This window comes from Scyliorhinus torazame, chromosome 2, assembly GCF_047496885.1.
Source record: "Scyliorhinus torazame isolate Kashiwa2021f chromosome 2, sScyTor2.1, whole genome shotgun sequence".
NCBI classification, from domain to species: Eukaryota; Metazoa; Chordata; class Chondrichthyes; order Carcharhiniformes; family Scyliorhinidae; genus Scyliorhinus; species Scyliorhinus torazame.
Window position 1 is genome coordinate 17,657,390 of NC_092708.1, and position 21,117 is coordinate 17,678,506.

The window sequence follows — 21,117 nt, forward strand, 5'->3', positions numbered from 1 at the left end:
AACAAGAAAAGAACCAGGGAGATACACTAAGAAACACTCCCCACCCCCCTCCACACAATAGCGAGTTGCTATGAATCCGCAATGTTCTGTCTGGAAGGAAGGGCGGTGGAAGCAGATTCAACAGCAAATTTCAAGAGGGAATTGGACAAATGCTTGAACAGGAAAAAGATAATTGCAGGGAGAGAACAGACAAGTGGAACTAATTGGCTGTTTTTTCCAAAAGAGAGAAAATGGGCCAATTGGCCCAATTCTTTCAGCCAGTAGTGTCACTAATAGATTCCCAACCCAGCGCAATACTGAAGACAGTTGCCACACCCCGCAGGGTTACCCTCTTTATTATTCGCTGTAAAGTTACCGGCAGGAAGGGGACCGTTAAGGGCACAGTGACGTGCAGTTGAGTGCATTAGAGGAGGGCTTGAAGCACCAGCACAAAGATTCAGAAACAACACTGACCATTTTAAACAGGAACACGAGATGGAGAGGATTAACTCACAGATGGTACGAGGCAGTTTAACCGCTTTGTGAAGTGACAACCTCAGATTCCCTCCCCCCCCCCCTCCCCCAAACAATCCAAAGGCCATTCAGCAGGTGGAATTATCAGCCCATCTTAACGCTACTCCATCCTGGAACAGCCAGTCACTCTACTCAGGACGCACCGCACGTCGATCCCCAGGGCACAGAGGAATACCATTTAACCTCGCCTTTCTGAAAGGTGCTCACAGATGGCACTTAATTAATTTCACTCCCTTTTCTGATTCATAAGCCACACGCAACCCGAATTGCCCTTGAGGGGCAGGAGGAGACGTGGTGGGATTGTCGCTGGACTAGTAAACCAGAGACCCAGGGTAACGCGCTGGGGTCCCAGTTTCAAATCCCGCCACTGCAGATGGTGAAATTTGAAATAATAAAAATCTGGAATTAAAAGCCTAACGGGGCAGCATGGTGGTGCAGTGGTTAGCACAGCTGCCTCTGAGGTCCCAGGTTCGATCCTGGCTCTGGGTCACTGTCCGTGTGGAGTTTGCACCTTCGCCCCGCGTCTGCGTGGGTTTCACCCCCACAACCCAAAGATGTGCAGGGTAGGTGGATTAGCCACGCTACAAGATGATCAGAGGATTGGATAGGGTGGACAGTGAGAGCCTTTTTCCTCGGATGGTGATGTCTAGCACGAGGGGACATAACTTTAAATTGAGGGGTGATAGGTATAGGACAGATGTCAGAGGTAGGTTCTTTACTCAGAGAGTAGTAAGGGTGTGGAATGCCCTGTCTGCAACAGTAGTGGACTCGCCAACACTAAGGGCATTCAAATGGTCATTGGATAGACGTATGGACAATAAGGGAATAGTGTAGATGGGCTTTAGAGTGGTTTCACAGGTCGGCGCAACATCGAGGGCCGAAGGGCCTGTACTGCGCTGTAATGTTCTATGTTCTAAATCACCCCTTAATGGGAAAAAAGAATTGGATACCATAAATTTATTTTTTAACAAGCCTAATGATGGTCCATTGCTGATCGTCGTAAACAAAAACATCTGGTTCGCTAATGTCCTTTAGGGAAGGAAATCTGCCGTCAATACCCGGTCTGGCCTCCATGTGACTCCAGACCCACAGCAATGTGGTTGACTCTTAACCACCACCCCCCCCTCAAGGGCAATTAGGGATGGACAATAAATATTGGCGACGCCCACATCCCATGAACGAATATTTTAAAAAGTTGAGAGTTTCATGGTCATCATTAGACCTTTAATTCCAGACTTTTATTGAATTCAAATTACACCATCTGCCCTGGTGGGATTCGAACCCAGGACCCCAGAGCGTTACCCTGGGTCTCTGGTTTACAAGTCCAGTGACAATACCACTACCCCACCACCTCCCCATTCTCTGTGCCAACTAACTGCCCCTCCTCCCCTTTGTCCAGCTTTTCCAAATGCCAAGGTTATTTGACCAGGGTGAGGAAGCACGATCGCAGGTAAACATTGTCCTTTCCCGTTCGCCATCGATGATCACTGGAGGATAACCAAGAGAGTTTAAAATTGGGGCTACCGAGGCGACAGGCTGGAGTTCTTCTCGCTAGAACATAAAGAGGCTGACGGAGGGTATGATGGAGGTGTTTAAAATGATAAAGGAGTTCAATAGGGGAGACATGGTTGCTGCTTCTCTGGGAGACCAAACTCGGGGCTACGAACACAACATATCGAAATGTTGGAATTCTTTGAAGAGGTAATCAGTACAGTCGACAAGGGGGAGCCAGTCGAGGTGGTATATTTGGACTTTCAGAAGGCGTTTGACAAAGTCCCGCGTAACAGATTATTGTGCAAAATTAAAGTGCATGGGATTGTGGGAAGTGTATTGAGGTGGATAGAAAACTGGTTGGCAGACAGGAAAAAAACAAAGAGTAGGGATTAATGGGTCCTTTTCAAATTGGCAGGCAGTAACCAGTGGGGTACCACAGGGATCGGTGCTGGGACCCCAGCTATTCACAATGTATATTAATGATTTGGATGAGGGAACAAAATGTAACATCTCAAAGTTTGCAGATGATACCAAATTAGGTGGGAGGGTGAATTGTGACGAGGATGCAGGGATCCTACAGCATGATCGGGACAGGTTGGGCGAGTGGGCAAACCAATGGCAGATGCAGTATAATTTGGATAAGTGTGAGGTTATTCATTTTGGAAGCAAAAACAAGAAGGCAGATTACTACCTGAATGGTTGTAAATTGGGAGGGGAGTGTGCAGCGGGACCTGGGTGTCCTTGTGCACCAGTCGCTGAAGGTAAACATGCAGGTGCAGCAGGCGGTAAAGAAGGCTAATGGTATGTTGGCCTTCATTGCGAGAGGTTTCGAGTACAGAAGCAGGGATGTGTTGCTGCAATTATACAGGGCCTTGGTGAGGCCACACCTGGAGTATTGTGGGCAGTTTGGGTCTCCTTCTCTGAGGAAGGATGTTCTTGCTCTCGAGGGAGAGCAGCGAAGGTTTACCAGACTGATTCCAGGGATGGCGGAGCTGTCATATGAGGAGAGGTTGACTAGGTTGGGATTGTTCTCGCTGGAGTTCAGAAGAATGAGGGAGGATCTCATAGAGACTAATAAAATTCTAACAGGACTAGACGGGTCCGGAGTATTGGGCGGTGGAATTGGAAATGAAACAGTGAAGCCTGGAGGTAACAAACGCCCCAAACTGTTTAATTTAATTAGACAAACTAAACTGCTTTAATGATGTTAATTAAGGGATAAACATTGGCCAAAACACCAGGGAGAAGATCCTCTTCGACAGAACGATGGATTTTCCAGAGTGAGGGAGTGTGGAGGAGATTTTCCAGAGTGAGGGAGTGCTGGGATTTTCAAGAGTGTGGGAGTGACAGGTTTTTCTAGGGTGTGGGAGTGCGGAGGAGATTTTCCAGAGTGAGGGAGTGCGGAGATTTTCCAGTGAGGGAGTGCAGAGGAGATTTTCCAGAGTGAGGGAGTGCGGAGATTTTCCAGAGTGAGGGAGTGCCGGGATTTTCCGGAGTGAGGAGATTTTCCAGAGTGAGGGAATGCGAAGGAGATTTCCCAGAGTGAGGGAATGCGAAGGAGACTTTCCAGAGCGAGGGGTTGCGGAGATTTTCCAGAGTGAGAGAGTGCGGAGATTTTCCAGAGTGCGGGGCAGATTTTCCAGAGTGAGGGAGTGCGGAGGAGATTTTCCAGAGTGAGGGAGTGAGGAGGAGGTTTTCCAGAGTGAGAGAGTGCAAAGATTTTCCAGTGTGAGGGGTTGCAGAGGTGATTTTCCAGAGTGAGGGGTAGCGGAGGTGATTTTCCAGAGCGAGGGAGTGTGGTGATTTTCCAGAGTGAGGGAGTGTTGAGGAGATTTTCCAGAGTGAGTGCCGGGATTTTGCACAGTGAGGGAGTGCGGAGGAGATTTCCCAGAGTGAGGGAATGCTGGGATTTTCTAGAGTGAGGGAGTGCAGAGATTTCCAGAGTGAGGGAGTGCGGAGGAGATTTTCCAGAGTGAGGGAGTGTGGAGATTTTCCAGACTGAGGGAGTGCGGGGGAGATTTTCCAGAGTGAGGAGGAGTTTTCCAGAGTGAGGGAGGGTGGAGATTTTCCAGAGTGAGGGGTAGCGGAGGTGATTTTCCAGAGTGAGGGAGTGTGTGATTTTCCAGTGTGAGGGGTTGCGGAGGTGATTTTCCAGAGTGAGGGGTAACGGAGATTTTCCAGTGTGAGGGAGTGTGGAGGAGATTTTCCAGAGTGAGGGAGTGTGGTGATTTTCCAGAGTGAGGGAGTGCGGAGGAGATTTTCCAGAGTGAGGGAGTGCGGAGGAGATTTTCCAGAGTGAGGGAGTGTGGAGATTTTCCAGACTGAGGGAGTTTGGAGTAGATTTTCCAGAATGAGGGTGTGCGGAGATTTTCCAGTGAGGGAGTGCAGAGGAGATTTTCCAGAGTGAGGGAGTGCGGAGGCGATTTTCCAGAGTGAGGGTGTGCAGAGTTTCCAGAGTGAGGGAGTGCGGAGGAGATTTTCCAGAGTGAGGGAGTGCCGGGAATTTCCAGAGTGAGGGAGTGACGGGATTTTCCAGAGTGAGGGAGTGAGGATGAGATTTTCCAGAGTCAGGGAATGCGAAGGAGATTTCCCAGAGTGAGGGAATGCGAAGGAGATTTCCCAGAGTGAGGGAATGCGAAGATTTCCCAGAGTGAGGGAATGCAAAGGAGATTTCCCAGAGTGAGGGAATGCGAAGGAGATTTTCCAGAGTGAGGGGTTGCGGAGATTTTCCAGAGTGAGAGAGTGCGGAGATTTTCCAGAGTGAGGGAGTGCGGAGGAGATTTTCCAGAGTGAGGGAGTGCGGAGATTTTCCAGAGTGAGGGAGTGAGGAGGAGATTTTCCAGAGTGAGGGAGTGCTGGGATTTTCCAGAGTGAGGGAGTGTCGGGATTTTCCAGAGTGAGGGAGTGAGGATGAGATTTTCCAGAGTGAGGGAGTGCAGAGTTTCAAGAGTGAGGGAGTGTGGAGATTTTCCAGAGTGAGGGAGTGCCGGGATTTTCCAGAGTGAGGGGGTGCCGGGATTTTCCAGAGTGAGGGAGTGAGGATGAGATTTTCCAGTGAGGGAATGCGAAGGAGATTTCCCAGAGTGAGGGAATGCGAAGGAGATTTCCCAGAGTGAGGGAATGCGAAGGAGATTTCCCAGAGTGAGGGAATGCAAAGGAGATTTTCCAGAGTGAGGGGTTGCGGAGATTTTCCAGAGTGAGAGAGTGCGGAGATTTTCCAGAGTGAGGGAGTGCGGAGGAGATTTCCCAGAGTGAGGGAGTGTGGAGATTTTCCAGAGTGAGGGAGTGAGGAGGAGATTTTCCAGAGTGAGGGAGTGAGGAGGAGATTTTCCAGAGTGAGGGAGTGAAAAGATTTTCCAGTGTGAGGGGTTGCAGAGGTGATTTTCCAGAGTGAGGGGTAGCGGAGGTGATTTTCCAGAGTATGGGAGTTTGGTGATTTTCCAGAGTGAGGGAGTGCCAGGATTTTGCAGAGTGAGGGAGTGCGGAGGAGATTTTCCAGAGTGAGGGAGTGCCCGGATTTTCTAGAGTGAGGGAGTGCAGAGATTTCCAGAGTGAGGGAGTGCGGAGGAGATTTTCCAGAGTGAGGGAGTGCCGGGAATTTCCAGAGTGAGGGAGTGACGGGATTTTCCAGAGTGAGGGAGTGAGGATGAGATTTTCCAGAGTCAGGGAATGCGAAGGAGATTTCCCAGAGTGAGGGAATGCGAAGGAGATTTCCCAGAGTGAGGGAATGCGAAGATTTCCCAGAGTGAGGGAATGCAAAGGAGATTTCCCAGAGTGAGGGAATGCGAAGGAGATTTTCCAGAGTGAGGGGTTGCGGAGATTTTCCAGAGTGAGAGAGTGCGGAGATTTTCCAGAGTGAGGGAGTGCGGAGGAGATTTTCCAGAGTGAGGGAGTGCGGAGATTTTCCAGAGTGAGGGAGTGAGGAGGAGATTTTCCAGAGTGAGGGAGTGCTGGGATTTTCCAGAGTGAGGGAGTGTCGGGATTTTCCAGAGTGAGGGAGTGAGGATGAGATTTTCCAGAGTGAGGGAGTGCAGAGTTTCAAGAGTGAGGGAGTGTGGAGATTTTCCAGAGTGAGGGAGTGCCGGGATTTTCCAGAGTGAGGGGGTGCCGGGATTTTCCAGAGTGAGGGAGTGAGGATGAGATTTTCCAGTGAGGGAATGCGAAGGAGATTTCCCAGAGTGAGGGAATGCGAAGGAGATTTCCCAGAGTGAGGGAATGCGAAGGAGATTTCCCAGAGTGAGGGAATGCAAAGGAGATTTTCCAGAGTGAGGGGTTGCGGAGATTTTCCAGAGTGAGAGAGTGCGGAGATTTTCCAGAGTGAGGGAGTGCGGAGGAGATTTCCCAGAGTGAGGGAGTGTGGAGATTTTCCAGAGTGAGGGAGTGAGGAGGAGATTTTCCAGAGTGAGGGAGTGAGGAGGAGATTTTCCAGAGTGAGGGAGTGAAAAGATTTTCCAGTGTGAGGGGTTGCAGAGGTGATTTTCCAGAGTGAGGGGTAGCGGAGGTGATTTTCCAGAGTATGGGAGTTTGGTGATTTTCCAGAGTGAGGGAGTGCCAGGATTTTGCAGAGTGAGGGAGTGCGGAGGAGATTTTCCAGAGTGAGGGAGTGCCCGGATTTTCTAGAGTGAGGGAGTGCAGAGATTTCCAGAGTGAGGGAGTGCGGAGGAGATTTTCCAGAGTGAGGGAGTGTGGAGATTTTCCAGACTGAGGGAGTGCGGGGGAGATTTTCCAGAGTGAGGGAGTGTGGAGGAGATTTTCCAGAGTGAGGGAGTGCGGAGGAGAATTTCCAGAGTGAGGGAGTCCGGGATTTTCCAGTGAGCAAGTGCGGAGGAGATTTTCCAGAGTGAGGGGGTGCGGAGATTTTCCAGTGTGAGGGGTTGCAGAGGTGATTTTCCAGAGTGAGGGGTAGCGGAGGTGATTTTCCAGAGTGAGGGAGTTTGGTGGCTTTCCAGAGTGAGGGAGTGTGGAGGATATTTTCCAGAGTGAGGGAGTGCCGGGATTTTGCAGAGTGAGGGAGTGCGGAGGAGATTTTCCAGAGTGAGGGAGTGTGGAGATTTTCCAGACTGAGGGAGTGCGGGGGAGATTTTCCAGAGTGAGGGAGTGCGGAGGAGAATTTCCAGAGTGAGGGAGTGCTGGGATTTTCCAGTGAGCGAGTGCGGAGGAGATTTTACAGAGTGAGGGGGTGCGGAGATTTTCCAGAGTGAGGGAGTGTGGAGGAGATTTTCCAGAGTGAGGGAGTGCGGAGGAGATTTTCCAGAGTGAGGGAGTGTGGTGATTTTCCAGAGTGAGGGAATGTGGAGGTGATTTTCCAGAGTGGCGAAGTGACAGGATTTTCCAGAGTGATGGAGGAGATTTTCCAGAGCGAGGGAGTGCGGAGATTTTCCAGAGTGAGGGAGTGCAGAGGTGATTTTCCAGAGTAACGGAGTGATGGGATTTTCCAGAGTGACGGAGGAGATTTTCCAGAGTGAGGGAGTGCTGGGATTTTCCAGAGTGAGGGGTTGCGGATGTGATTTTCCAGAGTGACGGTGTGACGGGATTTTCCAGAGTGACGGAGGAGATTTTCCAGAGTGAGGGAGTGCGGAGGAGATTTTCAAGTGTGAGGGAGTGCCGGGATTTTCCAGAGTGAGGGAGTGCGGAGGAGATTTTCCAGAGTGAGGAAGTCCGGAGGAGATTTTCCAGAGTGAGGGAGTTCGGAGGAGGTTTTCCAGAATGAGGGCGTGTGGTGATTTTCTAGAGTGAGGGAGTGCGGAGATTTCCCAGAGTGAGGGAGTGCGGAGATTTTCCAGAGTGAGGGAGTGTGGTGATTTTCCAGAGTGAGGGAGTGAGGAGATTTTCCAGAGTGCGGGAGTGCCGGGATTTTCCAGAGTGAGGGAGTGCCGGGATTTTCTAGAGTGAGGGAGAGCAGAGATTTCCAGAGTGAGTTAGTGCGGAGGAGATTTTCCAGAGTGAGGGAGTGTGGTGATTTTCCAGAGTGAGGGAGTGCGGACATTTCCCAGAGTGAGGGAGTGTGGAGGAGATTTTCCAGAGTGAGGGAGTGCGGAGGAGAATTTCCAGAGTGAGGGAGTGCCGGGATTTTCCAGAGTGAGCGAGTGCGGAGGAGATTTTCCAGAGTGAGGGAGTGCGGAGATTTTCCAGAGTGAGGGAGTGTGGAGATTTTCCAGACTGAGGGAGTTTGGAGGAGATTTTCCAGAGTGAGGGAGTGCGGAGGAGATTTTCCAGAGTGAGGGAGTGCGGAGGAGATTTTCCAGAGTAGCGAAGTGACAGGATTTTCCAGAGTGATGGAGTAGATTTTCCAGAGTGAGGGAGTGCGGAGATTTTCCAGAGTGAGGGAGTGCAGAGGTGATTTTCCAGAGTAACGGAGTGATGGGATTTTCCAGAGTGACGGAGGAGATTTTCCAGAGTGAGGGAGTGCCGGGATTTTCCAGAGTGAGGGGTTGCGGATGTGATTTTCCAGAGTGACGGTGTGACGGGACTTTCCAGAGTGACGGAGGAGATTTTCCAGAGTGAGGGAGTGCGGAGGAGAGTTTCCAGAGTGAGGGAGTGCCGGGATTTTCCAGAGTGAGGGAGTGCGGAGGAGATTTTCCAGAGTGAGGGAGTGTGGAGATTTTCCAGAGTGAGGGAGTGCGGAGATTTTCCAGAATGAGGGCGTGTGGTGCTTTTCCAGAGTGAGGGAGTGCAGAGGTGATTTTCCAGAATGGCGAAGTGACAGGATTTTCCAGAGTGACGGAGGAGATTTTCCAGAGTGAGGGAGTGCGGAGGAGATTTTCCAGAGTGAGGGAGTGCGGAGATTTTCCAGTGTGAGGGAGTGCATAGGTGATTTTCCAGAGTGGCGAAGTGACAGGATTTTCCAGAGTGACGGAGGAGATTTTCCAGAGTGAGGGAGTGCGGAGGAGATTTTCCAGAGTGAGGGAGTGCGGAGGAGATTTTCCAGTGTTAGGGAGTGCGGAGATTTTCCAGAGTGAGGGGTTGTGGAGGTGATTTTCCAGAGTGACGGAGTGACAGGATTTTCCAGAGTGACGGAGGAGATTTTCCAGAGTGAGAGAGTGCGGAGGAGATTTTCCAGAGTGAGGGAGTGCGGAGGCGATTTTCCAGTGTGAGGGAGTGCCGGGATTTTCCAGAGTGAGGGGTTGCGGATGTGATTTTCCAGAGTGACGGAGTGACGGGATTTTCCAGAGTGACAGAGGAGATTTTCCAGAGTGAGGGAGTGCTGGGGAGATTTTCCAGAGTGAGGGAGTGCGGAGATTTTCCAGAGTGAGGGATTGCGGAGGAGATTTTCCCGTGTGAGGGAGTGCCGGGATTTTACAGAGTGAGGGCGTGCCGGGATCTTCCCGAATCAGGGAGTGCAGAGGAGATTTTCCAGAGTGAGTGAGTGCCGGGATTTTCCAGATTGAGGGAGTGCGGAGGAGATGTTCCAGAGTGAGGGGTTGTGGAGGTGATTTTCCCAAATGGTCTCAGGGATGAGTGAATTGAGTGGATGAGTGGAGGAGTTGGGATTGATCCGCTTCGAGCAGTGCAGTGAAGAGTTAACAAGGGGAAACTGGCAAGAGGGTCGGGGGGTGGGGGTCAGAGATGAGGCTGAAGGCGCATGGCAGAGGGGAAAGGGGAGGAGAAAGGTTTTTAAGCAGCCAGTTGATAGGAATGCAATGCTGAAGCAGAAGAAGGAAACTGATATAATGTCACCAATATTTGAATATTAAAAAGCTGGTGTTTCTGTGTTATTGAAGGGGCTGCAGCCCCCTCACTCTCCCAATGACTCCTGCTCAAATATGAGCTCCAGGTGATGTGGAGGACAGAGAAAAGGGCGTGAGGGTGAACAGGGGCGCCCATAGGCAACTAGCTAGTACCTGATGTCCAGACCCAAACACAAGAACAATTATATTGGTGCATTACTGAAGATCACCCCACCCCCACCCCCTCCACGTGGATGAGGGTAGGTGGAGGATGATTTGGGGGGGGGGGGGTGATGATTTCAATGCAGTGCCCGTGAGGAATGCATCACCTCCCCCTTTCCCCGCCCCCACACCTGGGGTAAACACAACAGCAGATCTGTAAATCTGTGCCAGTGCACAGAGGGATCAAATAGCTCTGGAACAAAGGGCAGGATGAAGAGTGTGAGAGAGAGGAGAGGAGAAAGGGGGAGGGGGAAGAAAGAGGCCCAGGGGGTGGGCAGGCAGAATTAATCCAAATTCCTGTTTATTTCCTCAGACTCTTCAAAAGGGGTTTCTCCCCAGGACTAGAAAAGGTGCCTTTAATAATTCACAGCGCAGAACCCTTCCCATCCTTTTCTTCCACGCTCACTCCCTCCCTCCCAGCCCCGGACCTTGGCGCCACCTTCCAACAGGATGATTCAAACATCCAACAACAGTTCAAACTCTCCAACCCCGGGGCTCAGCGAAGGGCAAATTTTGGGCACAAAAGCCAAGTTAAAGGGGAGGGAGAGAGAAGGGGAGGGAGGGAGAGAGAAGGGGAGGGAGGGAGAGAGAAGGGGAGGGAGAGAGAGAAAGGGAGGGAGGGAGAGAGAGAAAGGGAGGGAGGGAGAGAGAGAAAGGGAGGGAGGGAGAGAGAGAGGAGGAGGGGGGCTTGCGGCCGGGAAGAGAGAGAGAGGGAAAGTGTGAGAGGGAAATGCAGAGAAACGGACGCAAAAAAGTTTCTAAAACTTTGCTAAAAGTTTTTTCTGTCTCTCCGCGCGTGGCTTTGTTTTTCCTGTTGTTGTGAAACTGACCTGAAATCGCAGAGGCTGAAGCAGAAATAGACAAATCCAGACACATCTCCCACCCCGGGATCCCAGCATTTCCCTCTCCGTTCTAACCTGGCAATATTCCTGGGTTTAGGCAGATTACAATATACTCACCAAGCGCCTGGCAAACTCCCTGCTTTCAGCCACAGGATGGACGGGACTCCCTCTCTCTCTGTGTCTGTCCCCACAATCTCTCCCTCTCCCTCTCTCAAACAAAGACAAGGCAACAAGAAGTGGAGAAAAAAAACCTGGCAGAGAAACAGGAGCGGACACGTGATTCCTAAAATCTCCTCAAGTCCTCCCTCTCCTCCCACCCCCATCCCTCTCTCCTGTGGCCCATCCTGCACAGAGCAGGAGCCTGGGGACATAGATACCTAACACAAGGCACTCTGCTAACTGCAGCCTGTTCTCCTCCCAGTTTAAATCCTCACCCTCAGTGGTTTTCACAATGATTAGATTGGGTTATTAGTTAAAATCCTAAATATGAGCTCCCAGTGAGAGGCTCCAGGGCATTTTGGAGATCAAGAGGGTGTTTTACAGATAGCAAAAACTCACAAGGACAAATATTCAACACCATCCTCCCCACGCTGGAGACTTTGTTGCAGAACCAAGCTAACTAACCCTTCCCCCAATATACCCAGCCCAGCACCTGCCTACCCCCCAGTATCCGATACCCACACTATTCCACCACTCCCCACACACACACACCCACAGCAATATCCTACACCCACACACTCCACTCCTGTATCCCATACCACCATTCCCCATATTCCCACTCCTATAGCCACACCCTCCCTCACCTTCCCCACTCCTGTATCCCACACAACCCCCCATTCCTGTATCCCACACAACCCCCCCCCCCCACTCCTGATCTCACACAACCTCCCAATCCTGTATCTCACACCCGCACTTATCTCCACTCCCGCATCCCTCACTCTGCCACCACTCCCATATCCCACACCTGCACACTCCCCACACTCCCATAACCTATCCGTACTATCCCCCCTAGAAACCCACCCGTACTCCCCCACCACTCCCGTATCCTGCACTCACACACTACCCCGCCCACGCTACCGTATCTCACACCTGCACTTACCCCCACTCCCGTATCCCACATCAGCACTCCGCCACCACTCCCACATCCCACACCCGCACCCCCCTCACATCCGTATCCCACACTCCCCCCTCTCCCGTATCCCACACCCGCATTCCCCCCCCACTCCTGTACCGCATACCACACTCCCACACCTCCCCCCACTCCCGTCTCCCACACCCATATTCCACACAGAACATGCAGACTCCACGAACAGTGGCCCAAACCGGGAATCGAACCTGGGACCCTGACGCTGTGAAGCAACAGTGCTAACCGCTGTGCTACCGTGCCGCCATAACGTCTGTGACGGTGGCGGCATACTCGTTTAGGTTGGTCGCTGAGTTAAACCTGGGTCTCTGGTGCTGTGAGGCAGCAGTGCTAACCACTGTGCCACTGTGCGCACCACAATATGTTACATTCCCCCTCCTGTAATGTTGGCACTCCGGCTTCATTACTTACTTCATCCTCTGCAAAATAATATTGACTGATTGTCGGATCCTGTGCAGTTTGCAGCCAGGATGATTTCCAATCTGCATCGGGTATAATTGCCCCTAATTCCCACACTCTGAACGTTGATAATCGAGTCACATTATCTGAATGTGTTTGTTCTACAAGCTATTCCTTCCTTTGAATCTTCTGCCCAGCCCACCTCCTCACTCCCTTATCTGAATCTTTATCCTCTATTTGTATTTACTTTCAATCTCTGATTCCTTACTTCCCTCTCCCCCATTACCTTTCCTTCAATTTTAACTCCACACTTCCGTGGTTCCCAGTTGATTTTTTTTAAATTTAGAGTGCCCAATGCATTTTTTTTTCCAATTAAGGGGCAATTTAGCGTGGCCAATCCACCTACCCTGCACATCTTGGGTTGTGGGGGTGAAACCCACGCAAACACAGGGAGATTGTGCAAACTCCACACGGACAGTGACCCAGGGCCGGGATCGAACCTGGGACCTCGGCGCCGTGAGGCAGCAGTGCTAACCCACTGCGCCACCGTGCTGCCCCGTTTGCCAGCTGATTAGCACATTCCACTGTGCCGACACAGCCCACAGCAGAATAAAAGGGAATCTCACTGAAACACGTATTCTTCTGAAGGGCTGTTCCCTATGCCTGGGAAAACCAGAATGTGGAGTCAAATTCTCAGGATAAGGTCGGCCATTTCCCACTGAAGCAGTGTTAACCCGGGTCCCTGGCACTGTGAGGCACCAGTGTTAACCCGGGTCCCTGGCACTGTGAGGCACCAGTGTTAACCCGGGTCCCTGGCACTGTGAGACAGCAGTGTTAACCTGGGTGCCTGGCACTGTGAGACAGCAGTGTTAACACGGGTCCCTGGCACTGTGAGACAGCAGTTTTAACACGGGTGCCTGGCACTGTGAGACAGCAGTGTTAACCTGGGTCCCTGGCACTGTGAGACAGTAGTGTTAACCCGGGTCCCTGGCACTGTGAGACAGCAGTGTTAACCCGGGTCCCTGGCACTGTGAAACAGCAGTGTTAACCCGGGTCCCTGGCACTGTGAGACAGTAGTGTTAACCCGGGTCCCTGGCACTGTGAGACAGCAGTGTTAACCCGGGTCCCTGGCACTGTGAGACAGCAGTGTTAACCCGGATCCCTTGCACTGTGAGACAGCAGTGTTAACCCGGGTCCCTGGCACTGTGAGACAGCAGTGTTAACACGGGTCCCTGGCACTGTGAGACAGCAGTGTTAACCCGGGAGCCTGGCACTGTGAGACAGCAGTGTTAAAACGGGTCCCGGGCACTGTGAGGCAGCAGTGTTCACCCGGGTCCCTGGCACTGTGAGACAGCAGTGTAAACTCAACGCCCTGACACTGTGAGGAAGTAATGTTAACCTGGATCCCTGGCTCTGTGAGGCAGCAGTGTTAAGCCGGGTCCCTGGCACTGTGAGGCAGGAGTGTGAAGCTGGATCCCTGGCTCTCTGAGGCAGCAGTGTTAAGCCGGGTCCCTGGCACTGTGAGGCACCAGTGTTAACCCGGGTCCCTGGCACTGTGAGGCAGCAGTGTTATCCCGGTTACCTGGAACTGTGAGGCAGCAGTGTTAACCCGGGTCCCTGGCACTGTGAGACAGCAGTGTTAACCCGGTTACCTGGCACTGTGAGGCACCAGTGTTAACCCGGGTCCCTGGCACTGTGAGGCAGCAGTGTTAACCCGGGTCCCTGGCGCTTTGAGACTGCAGTGTTAACCTGGATCCCAGGCTCTGTGAGGCAGCAGTGTTAACCCGGGTCCCTGGCACTGTGAGACAGCAGTGTTAACCCAGGTCCCTGGCACTGTGAGACAGCAGTGTTAACCCGGGTCCCTGGCACTGTGAGACAGCAGTGTTAACCCGGTTACCTGGCACTGTGAGGCACCAGTGTTAACCCGGGTCCCTGGCACTGTGAGGCAGCAGTGTTAACCCGGTTACCTGGCACTGTGAGGCAGCAGTGTTAACGCGGTTACCTGGCACTGTGAGGCAGCAGTGTTAACCCGCGTCCCTGGCACTGTGAGACAGCAGTGTAAACTCAACGCCCTGACACTGTGAGGAAGTAATGTTAACCTGGATCCCTGGCTCTGTGAGGCAGCAGTGTTAAGCCGGGTCCCTGGCACTGTGAGGCAGGAGTGTTAAGCTGGATCCCTGGCTCTCTGAGGCAGCAGTGTTAAGCCGGGTCCCTGGCACTGTGAGGCACCAGTGTTAACCTGGGTCCCTGGAACTGTGAGGCAGCAGTGTTAACCCGGGTCCCTGGCACTGTGAGACAGCAGTGTTAACCCGGTTACCTGGCACTGTGAGGCACCAGTGTTAACCCGGGTGCCTGGCACTGTGAGGCAGCAGTGTTAACCCGGGTCCCTGGCGCTTTGAGACTGCAGTGTTAACCTGGATCCCAGGCTCTGTGAGGCAGCAGTGTTAACCCGGGTCCCTGGCACTGTGAGACAGCAGTGTTAACCCAGGTCCCTGGCACTGTGAGACAGCAGTGTTAACCCGGGTCCCTGGCACTGTGAGACAGCAGTGTTAACCCGGTTACCTGGCACTGTGAGGCACCAGTGTTAACCCGGGTCCCTGGCACTGTGAGGCAGCAGTGTTAACCCGGTTACCTGGCACTGTGAGGCAGCAGTGTTAACGCGGTTACCTGGCACTGTGAGGCAGCAGTGTTAACCCGCGTCCCTGGCACTGTGAGACAGCAGTGTAAACTCAACGCCCTGACACTGTGAGGAAGTAATGTTAACCTGGATCCCTGGCTCTGTGAGGCAGCAGTGTTAAGCCGGGTCCCTGGCACTGTGAGGCAGGAGTGTTAAGCTGGATCCCTGGCTCTCTGAGGCAGCAGTGTTAAGCCGGGTCCCTGGCACTGTGAGGCACCAGTGTTAACCTGGGTCCCTGGAACTGTGAGACAGCAGTGTTAACCCGGGTCCCTGGCAATGTGAGACAGCAGTGTTAACCCGGGTCCCTCGCTCTGTGAGACAGCAGTGTTAACCCGGGTCCCTGGCACTGTGAGGCAGCAGTGTTAAACCGGGTTCCTGGCACTGTGAGACAGCAGTGTTAACCCGGGTCCCTGGCACTGTGAGACAGCAGTGTTAACCCGGATCCCTTGCACTGTGAGACAGCAGTGTTAACCCGGGTCCCTGGCACTGTGAGACAGCAGTGTTAACACGGGTCCCTGGCACTGTGAGACAGCAGTGTTAACCCGGGAGCCTGGCACTGTGAGGCAGCAGTGTTAAAACGGGTCCCTGGCACTGTGAGACAGCAGTGTAAACTCAACGCCCTGACACTGTGAGGAAGTAATGTTAACCTGGATCCCTGGCTCTGTGAGGCAGCAGTGTTAAGCCGGGTCCCTGGCACTGTGAGGCAGGAGTGTGAAGCTGGATCCCTGGCTCTGTGAGGCAGCAGTGTTAAGCCGGGTCCCTGGCACTGTGAGGCACCAGTGTTAACCTGGGTCCCTGGAACTGTGAGGCACCAGTGTTAACCCGGGTCCCTGGCACTGTGAGGCAGCAGTGTTATCCCGGTTACCTGGAACTGTGAGGCAGCAGTGTTAACCCGGGTCCCTGGCACTGTGAGACAGCAGTGTTAACCCGGTTACCTGGCACTGTGAGGCACCAGTGTTAACCCGGGTCCCTGGCACTGTGAGGCAGCAGTGTTAACCCGGGTCCCTGGCGCTTTGAGACTGCAGTGTTAACCTGGATCCCAGGCTCTGTGAGGCAGCAGTGTTAACCCGGGTCCCTTGCACTGTGAGACAGCAGTGTTAACCCAGGTCCCTGGCACTGTGAGACAGCAGTGTTAACCCGGGTCCCTGGCACTGTGAGACAGCAGTGTTAACCCGGTTACCTGGCACTGTGAGGCACCAGTGTTAACCCGGGTCCCTGGCACTGTGAGGCAGCAGTGTTAACCCGGTTACCTGGCACTGTGAGGCAGCAGTGTTAACGCGGTTACCTGGCACTGTGAGGCAGCAGTGTTAACCCGCGTCCCTGGCACTGTGAGACAGCAGTGTAAACTCAAAGCCCTGACACTGTGAGGAAGTAATGTTAAGCTGGATCCCTGGCTCTCTGAGGCAGCAGTGTTAAGCCGGGTCCCTGGCACTGTGAGGCACCAGTGTTAACCTGGGTCCCTGGAACTGTGAGGCAGCAGTGTTAACCCGGGTCCCTGGCACTGTGAGGCAGCAGTGTTATCCCGGTTACCTGGAACTGTGAGGCAGCAGTGTTAACCCGGGTCCCTGCACTGTGAGACAGCAGTGTTAACCCGGTTACCTGGCACTGTGAGGCACCAGTGTTAACCCGGGTCCCAGGCACTGTGAGGCAGCAGTGTTAACCCGGGTCCCTGGCGCTTTGAGACTGCAGTGTTAACCTGGATCCCAGGCTCTGTGAGGCAGCAGTGTTAACCCGGGTCCCTGGCACTGTGAGACAGCAGTGTTAACCCGGTTACCTGGCACTGTGAGGCACCAGCGTTAACCCGGGTCCCTGGCACTGTGAGGCAGCAGTGTTAACCCGGTTACCTGGCACTGTGAGGCAGCAGTGTTAACGCGGTTACCTGGCACTGTGAGGCAGCAGTGTTAACCCGCGTCCCTGGCGCTTTGAGACTGCAGTGTTAACCTGGATCCCTGGCTCTGTGAGGCAGCAGTGTTAAGCCGGGTCCCTGGCACTGTGAGGCACCAGTGTTAACCCGGGTCCCTGGCAATGTGAGACAGCAGTGTTAACCCGGGTCCCTGGCGCTTTGAGACTGCAGTGTTAACCTGGATCTCTGGCTCTGTGAGGCAGCAGTGTTAAGCCGGGTCCCTGGCACTGTGAGGCACCAGTGTTAACCCGGGTCCCTGGCACTGTGAGGCAGCAGTGTTAACCCGGATCCCTGGCACTATGAGGCAGCAGTGTTAACCCGGGTCCCTGGCACTGTGAGGCAGCAGTGTTAACCCGTGTCCCTGACACTGTGAGGCAGCAGTGTTAACCCGGGTCCCTGGCACTGTGAGGCACCAGTGTTAACCTGGGTCCCTGGAACTGTGAGGCAGCAGTGTTAACCCGGGTCCCTGGCACTGTGAGGCAGCAGTGTTATCCCGGTTACCTGGAACTGTGAGGCAGCAGTGTTAACCCGGGTCCCTGCACTGTGAGACAGCAGTGTTAACCCGGTTACCTGGCACTGTGAGGCACCAGTGTTAACCCGGGTCCCAGGCACTGTGAGGCAGCAGTGTTAACCCGGGTCCCTGGCGCTTTGAGACTGCGGTGTTAACCTGGATCCCAGGCTCTGTGAGGCAGCAGTGTTAACCCGGGTCCCTGGCACTGTGAGACAGCAGTGTTAACCCGGTTACCTGGCACTGTGAGGCACCAGCGTTAACCCGGGTCCCTGGCACTGTGAGGCAGCAGTGTTAACCCGGTTACCTGGCACTGTGAGGCAGCAGTGTTAACGCGGTTACCTGGCACTGTGAGGCAGCAGTGTTAACCCGCGTCCCTGGCGCTTTGAGACTGCAGTGTTAACCTGGATCCCTGGCTCTGTGAGGCAGCAGTGTTAAGCCGGGTCCCTGGCACTGTGAGGCAGCAGTGTTAACCCGGGTCCCTGGCAATGTGAGACAGCAGTGTTAACCCGGGTCCCTGGCGCTTTGAGACTGCAGTGTTAACCTGGATCTCTGGCTCTGTGAGGCAGCAGTGTTAAGCCGGGTCCCTGGCACTGTGAGGCACCAGTGTTAACCCGGGTCCCTGGCACTGTGAGGCAGCAGTGTTAACCCGGATCCCTGGCACTATGAGGCAGCAGTGTTAACCCGGGTCCCTGGCACTGTGAGGCAGCAGTGTTAACCCGTGTCCCTGACACTGTGAGGCAGCAGTGTTAACCCGGGTCCCTGGCACTGTGAGGCTGCAGTGTTATCCCAGGTCCCTGACACTGTGAGACAGCAGTGTTAACCCGGGTCCCTGACACCGTGAGAGAGCAGTGTTAGCCCGGGTGCCTGGCATTGTGAGACAGCAGTTTTAACCCGGGTCCCTGGCACTGTGAGACAGCAGTGTTAACCCGGGTTCCTGACACTGTGAGACAGCAGTGTTAACCCGTGTCCCTGGCACTGTGAGGCAGCAGTGTTAACCCGGGTCCCTGGCAATGTGAGACAGCAGTGTTAACCCGGGTCCCTGGCGCTTTGAGACTGCAGTGTTAACCTGGATCTCTGGCTCTGTGAGGCAGCAGTGTTAAGCCGGGTCCCTGGCACTGTGAGGCATCAGTGTTAACCCGGGTCCCTGGCACTGTGAGGCAGCAGTGTTAACCCGGATCCCTGGCACTATGAGGCAGCAGTGTTAACCCGGGTCCCTGGCACTGTGAGGCAGCAGTGTTAACCCGTGTCCCTGACACTGTGAGGCAGCAGTGTTAACCCGGGTCCCTGGCACTGTGAGGCTGCAGTGTTATCCCAGGTCCCTGACACTGTGAGACAGCAGTGTTAACCCGGGTCCCTGACACCGTGAGAGAGCAGTGTTAGCCCGGGTGCCTGGCATTGTGAGACAGCAGTTTTAACCCGGATCCCTGGCACTGTGAGACAGCAGTGTTAACCCGGGTCCCTGGCACTGTGAGACAGCAGTGTTAACCCGGGTTCCTGACACTGTGAGACAGCAGTGTTAACCCGTGTCCCTGGCACTGTGAGACAGCAGTGTTAACCCGGGTCCCTGGCACTGTGAGACAGCAGTGTTAACCCGGGTCCCTGGCAATGTGAGACAGCAGTCTTATTCCGGGTCCCTGGCACTGTGAGACAGCAGTGTTAACACGGGTCTCTGGCACTGTGACGCCGCAGTGTTAACCCGGTCCCTGGCACTGTGAAACAGCCGTGTTAACCCGGGTCCCTGGCACTGTGAGGCACCAGTGTTAACACGGTCCCTGGCACTGTGAGACAGCAGTGTTATCCTGGGTCCCTGGCACTGTGAGGCACCAGTGCTATCCCGGGTCCCTGGCACTATGAGGCAGCAGTGTTAACCAGGGTCCCTCGCGCTGTGAGGCAGCAGTGTTAACCCGGATTCCTGGCACTGTGAGACAGCAGTGTTAACCCGGGTCCCTGGCACTGTGAGACAGCAGTGATAAGCCGGGTCCCTGGCACTGTGAGACAGCAGTGTTAACCCGGATCCCTGGCACTGTGAGACAGCAGTGTTAACCCGGGTCCCTGGCACTGTGAGGCACCAGTGTTAACCAGGGTCCCTGGCACTGTGAGACAGCAGTGTTAACCCGGGTCCCTGGCACTGTGAGACAGCATCGAACATAGAACATAGAACATCGAAAATACAGCACAGAACAGGCCCTTCGGCCCACGATGTTGTGCCGAACCTTTGTCCTAGATTAATCATAGATTATCATTGAATTTACAGTGCAGAAGGAGGCCATTCGGCCCTTTGAGTCTGCACCAGCTCTTGGAAAGAGCACCCTACCCAAACTCAACACCTCCACCCAACACCAAGGGCAATTTTGGACATTAAGGGCAATTTATCATTGGCCAATTCACCTAACCTGCACATCTTTGGACTGTGGGAGGAAACCGGAGCACCCGGAGGAAACCCACGCAGACACGGGGAGGACGTGCAGACTCCGCACAGACAGTGACCCAAGCCGGAATCGAACCTGGGACCCTGGAGCTGTGAAGCAATTGTGCTATCCACAATGCTACCGTGCTGCCCTTAAGAACAAATAAATCTACACTATATCATTTCACCGTAATCCATGTACCTATCCAATAGCTGCTTGAAGGTCCCTAATGTTTCCGACTCAACTACTTCCACAGGCAGTGCATTCCATGCCCCCACTACTCTCTGGGTAAAGAACCTACCTCTGATATCCCTCCTATATCTTCCACCTTTCACCTTAAATTTATGTCCCCTTGTAATGGTTTGTTCCACCCGGGGAAAAAGTCTCTGACTGTCTACTCTATCTATTCCCCTGATCATCTTATAAACCTCTATCAAGTCGCCCCTCATCCTTCTCCGTTCTAATGAGAAAAGGCCTAGCACCCTCAACCTTTCCTCGTAAGACCTACTCTCCATTCTAGGCAACATCCTGGTGAATCTTCTTTGCACATTTCCAAAGCTTCCACATCCTTCCTAAAATGAGGCGACCAGAACTGTACACAGTACTCCAAATGTGGCCTTACCAAAGTTTTGTACACCTGCATCATCACCTCACGGCTCTTAAATTCAATCCCTCTGTTAATGAACGCGAGCACACCATAGGCCTTCTTCACAGCTCTATCCACTTGAGTGGCAACTTTCAAAGATGTATGAACATAGACCCCAAGATCTCTCTGCTCCTCCACATTGCCAAGAACTCTACCGTTAACCCTGTATTCCGCATTCATATTTGTCCTTCCAAAATGGACAACCTCACACTTTTCAGGGTTAAACTCCATCTGCCACTTCTCAGCCCAGCTCTGCATCCTATCTATGTCTCTTTGCAGCCGACAACAGCCCTCCTTACTATCCACAACTCCACCAATCTTCGTATCGTCTGCAAATTTACTGACCCACCCTTCAACTCCCTCATCCAAGTCATTAATGAAAATCACAAACAGCAGAGGACCCAGAACTGATCCCTGCGGTACGCCACTGGTAACTGGGATCCAGGCTGAATATTTGCCATCCACCACCACTCTCTGACTTCTATCGGTTAGCCAGTTCGTTATCCAACTGGCCAAATTTACCACTATCCCATGCCTCCTTACTTTCTGCATAAGCCTACCATGGGGAATCTTATCAAATGCCTTACTAAAATCCATGTACACTACATCCACTGCTTTACCTTCATCCACATGCTTGGTCACCTCCTCAAAGAATTCAATAAGACTTGCAAGGCAAGACCTACCCCTCACA

The 21,117-nt window shown here is 53.2% G+C and overlaps 1 protein-coding gene across 2 annotated transcripts in view; it reads right to left on the reverse strand.

Annotated features, from left to right (window-relative positions):
* Positions 1–10,988, reverse strand: part of LOC140386494 (gap junction gamma-1 protein-like) — a 121,940-nt gene extending 110,952 nt beyond the window's left edge. Inside the window, exon 1 of one of the 2 annotated variants that reach the window (XM_072468887.1) lies at positions 10,856–10,988. The gene's annotated coding sequence lies outside the window, so the exon portion shown is untranslated. The remainder of the gene's footprint in view (positions 1–10,855) is intronic. The other variant, XM_072468891.1, reaches the window with a different exon arrangement.
* Between the last annotated feature and the right edge of the window lie 10,129 nt (positions 10,989–21,117).